Below are 4,711 nucleotides of genomic sequence, written 5' to 3'. Positions count from 1 at the left end.
GCCGTAGGACCAGACTCCAAGCACCTAATAAATAGATCTAAAAGTTTTGAATCTGGCCCACTAGTACTATTTTGCACCACTGGGTGCTACTACACATGCTGTGTGAAGAACATATGGGAAGAAATTTCTGTGCCCTACAGCTGTGCTTGCAGTGGGTGCTGGCAAAATTGCAGCAAAAAAAGCAGTTGAGGTGGCTGAGATTAATTTAGTGAAACAGCTGCAGCTTTGAGGCAATCCAGGAGGCTTCTCTGAATTTATGCAAATAAACAACATTTACAGGACAGAAAGGAATCACAACAATTTAGGGTTTCCACCATGTCTTGGCAGCAGCCTGACTCATATCTGCTGTTTGGGGTTGCAGAACATTTTACGCTGAGGTTGTCAAGCAGACAATTCATGGACTGTGTGGAGTCCCTGGATGCACACAGGTGGCCTGCATTAAGTGCCCATATGCTCCACAATCTCAGCTTTCAGACAGTAAAAGACTTTCAAGCAAAAAATAAAGATTAGGCAGGCTGGCCAGAGGGAAAAATAAAACAGAAGTCAGAGGAAGATGAAGCAGAAGAAAATGGGGAAAGGAAGAGAGAGATAAAGCAGCAGCTCATGAAAAATGAGCTCCCTCACAAAGCAACTCTGTCAAATATGACAGATTGGGATATTAGTGTGTTTGATCCTGAATTAAAGACTGGCATCACCTGGGATGGCTGTGCAAGCCCTGCCTGAAGGAGCACACTGAAGAGTGTGACAACTCTCACATGTTACCAGAGCCAGCAGGACACCCTGAAACCCAGGATTCATCCCTCTCCCTGGGGAACAGCAGCCCACAGCCTTGTTCTCTGATCTCAGACCACTTTAACCAGCTTGTCCTGAACACTCAGCCACGACAGTTTGGATTCCAGTCGAGCAGCACAAAGTGCATGGTCTGTTGCAGCTGAGGCAAGGGAGATGCTGGCAATGCAGCCCCTATTGTTTGCACAGCAAGGGCTCTGGTTTTGTTTCAAAACACAATAGGTTGATTTGAAGGAATTTTCCCCCCTGAAATAACTCATTTAAATCACATGACAAACTAGATTTTGAAACAAAAACTAGTTTTTCAAACCCCACAGCTCTTTCAAGAACTAGGAACTTGGACAATATGTCCCCTGTACTCAGCACAGGTGAGGCCACACCTTGAGTGCTGTGTCCATTTCTGGGCCCTTCAATTCAGGAAGGACATTGAGGGGCTGGAGTGGATCCAAAGACAGACAATGAGGCTGGGGAAGGGTCTGGAGCACAAATCCTGTGAGGAATGGCTGAGGGAGCTGTGGAGAGTTTAGCCTGGAGAAAAGGAGGCTCAGAGGGGACCTTATCCCTCTCTACAGCTCCCTGAAAGGAGGGTGCAGCCAGGTGGGGGTCAGGCTCTTCTAACAGGCAACCAATGACAGGATGAGAGGACGTACTCTCAAGCTGCACCAGGAGACATTCAGGTTGGACATTGGGAGGAATTTCTTCACAAAAATGGTGATTAAACATTGGGATGGGCTGCCCAGCCAGGTGGTAGAGTCACTGTTCCTGGAGGTGTTTAAGGAAAGACTGGATGTGGCACTCAGTGCCATGGTCCAGTTGACATGATGGTGTTTGATCAAAGGTTGGACTTGATGATCTCAGAAATCATTTCAACCAAGTGGATTACGTAAATTCAAGTTTTTTCAACAAGCAGGACAGTTAAAGATTTCCCAAGGCATTCACAGAAGCAATCCTAGTTATTTATTCCAAGAGTAACCATGTCTATGTGCTAACACACCTCACCCACCTTTACACACTGCCAGTGACAACAGCATCCCCTTTAGAGCAGGCTCTATTATTGGTAAATCCTGAATTCCAGCCTTCTCTGGTATGTGAGCTTATGAAAAGCAAAACAAAAGCAGCCAGAGCTTGGATATTACTCTAGTAAGTATTTACATTTCAGCAGCACCTGGAATCATGACCAAAACCACACAAAGGTATGTGTTCCATATGCACTGAAAAGATAACCCTTGACAAAAAGAGTTTACAAACTTGGCATACTATGGGGTCCTGGTCACACCTATTCATCTACCACTGACATCTGCAAGGGTCACAGACCTGACACTCTGTGCCAAGGCTGGCTGCAGTGAGTGCAGGGTGCTGCCAAGGGCCAGATTCCTGCACTGCACCCAGCTCAGGAGCCTGCAGAGGAGGCAGAGGCTGAAAACAGGCTGCTGCAACTGCTCCTTCTCCAGAGCAAGGCCTGCATGGGTGCAGGAGCAGAATATTCCTTACTCCCCCTTTGTCAGAATAGAGAGGAAACCCTTCAATTAAAGGCATATCTCTGATGCACTTACCCACAGTGAAAACTGCCTGGACGATTCCATGGCTTAATCAATTGATTTAGGAAATTCAACCACTGCATTGAAATCTTCTTCATTCAAGGTGCCCAGCACATTTGCAAGGACTGACTGGCAGCACTGGGCCTCACCAGCCCATCCACAATACCCAAGCAAGGCAGGTCCAGCTGAGAATTCAGATTGCTGGAGAATGAGGCAGGTTTGAAGTCAAACCACAGGTCAGGCTCAGGTGGATCCACAGCAGGAAGGCACATGCAGAGCCAGGGCAGGAGTCACTGTGTGCACTGGAGTCTGGATCAGTGGGATTCACTTTCCATGGTCAGGAAAGTGCATGGCCAAACTGCAGAGCACCCCAGTCCTGCAGCAGAGCTCAAACCAGAGCTCAGGGCCCCAGTCCGAGCCTAAATAGGATCCCTGGGTTGATGAGCAAGGGCTGAGGGTAGAGGTGAGGCTGATCAGGACAATGAGGAGCTGTTGGTGCAATCAGGGCCCCCACACCTGTGTAGAAGCAGCAGCCATGGGCTGTGATGGCACTTTTGTCAGCAGTGCCACTGGCCACTAGAAAACAAGTGGTGGAATTACTCTGGGATCCTCGGGAGTTCTGCAGCCTCCTGCTTGCTTAGTGCCCATCCATTTTAATCTGTCCTAGAAAGAGCCTTCTGCAGCTGTGGCTTGAGCCATAAACAGCTGCCTCTGTAAGAGAATGGAAAGCTCAAAGAAATTAATAGAAAGCTCTTTTCCTGTTATTGCAGTGGACTTTGAATCATCATGCAACAGCACATCAGCACCTATTGTGCTGGGAGCCACAGAGGCAGTGTGTGCTGAAAAAATCATTCCCACTCCTCATCTAGCTGCTGAATTAGAGGTTTATTTTTGCCACTGCTCCCTCTTCAGAGTTCCCATTTCATTAGTTACACCCATATTGTGCATTAGCCCCATCAGCAGCACTGCCCCAGCTGTATCTCAGTTGATGACATATGGGAGAACAGCTCTCAGTAATTCTTTTTCCAAACCATTTGTCCAATATGGTATATATTGTTCCGACTGACTGGAACTGAAATTTGTTTGTACTTTTCTGTGCAAAATGAGATTAGAGGTAAATACTCTGACTTGCTGAGGAAGTGCCAAATGGAGATACACTGGGTACAAAGGCCTGTCTGTCTACACACCAGTCAGATATTCAGGTAAAGGCAAGACAAGTTTGGTTTGAAACAAAAAGTGCTCTTGATTCTTGAAATTAAAAGAGGGAAGAATCTTCATGATAGCACTTCCAGGCCAGAATAAAGGAAAACTGACTTAACATGACAAGAAGAAATATCCAGCAACACTCTCAGCTTTTGGGGATCTGCTCCCCAGGTCTGCTTGCAGGTGTTGTAGGAGCTGTGCCAGCTTGATGAATATAGAGACAGCAATGACACCTTGCTGCTGTGCTGCCTCAGATGTCAGTGCATGTGTGTGTGTGTACATAACAATTCAGATTTCCGTGATATTTTTTATTGTACTCCTTTTTCCTCTGGTGAAACACCCCCCAAAGAACTTTAAAAATTGAAAATAGAGGAAGAAATGCCTAAGAAAGGAACCAAAGGCATTTCACCTCAAAGATGCAGGGCAAATTATGGACCTAGCTTGCCAAAGATGATTTCTAGTGTTCACTTTTTATTTTATTAAAAGAATCACTGAGTATTTTTATTCTGTTACTTCTTGTTTCCTCTTGATAGACGTTTCTCTGCATTTTCAGCATACTAAGATCAGTAACTTTTAAATGCTATAAAGTGTGGAATGATGACTTTCACTTCACCTTCTTTTTTATCAGCCAAAATGTCCAAGTCAGAACCCTGTTGTATTTGATGCAATATAAGCAGTGAACACAATCCAAGAGCTCTAAAAACCATAAGAGATTAAATACATGAAACGAAAAGAAATTCATACATGAAGAAATGGCTGATAGGAGAAGCCAAAGGGATGGTGATGTTCAGTGAATTTCTCTTGGTAGATGTGAGTGTGGTGTCTAACAGGCTGAGGGCTGGCACTGCTGGGAGCATTGGCTCTCAGGAAGATGGATCCTAATAAATTGTATTCCTTTTGCTTGTTGTTTCATCTGCGTTAATCTTCCCAAGGCTTTTTCATTTTACGTACAGAAAGATCTTGGCAGAGTGGACTGAGTTTCTAAGAGAGGTTCCAGTCTGCTGTCTAACCACAGCACCCACTCACACCAGAAGTCTCCACTCTTGTCCATTAGAAGAGGAAATGTGAGATCTGCCATGGAGGGCCCAGGCAGGGAGGGAAAGCAATACCAGAAGCATTTGGAGAATGAGGACATGGAAAATGATCGTGAACAATTTCCAGAAATGTCCTAGGAGATCATT

Source organism: Ammospiza nelsoni, chromosome 10 (genome assembly GCF_027579445.1).
Source record: "Ammospiza nelsoni isolate bAmmNel1 chromosome 10, bAmmNel1.pri, whole genome shotgun sequence".
NCBI lineage: Eukaryota > Metazoa > Chordata > Aves > Passeriformes > Passerellidae > Ammospiza > Ammospiza nelsoni.
This window is presented reverse-complemented; position numbering follows the sequence as displayed.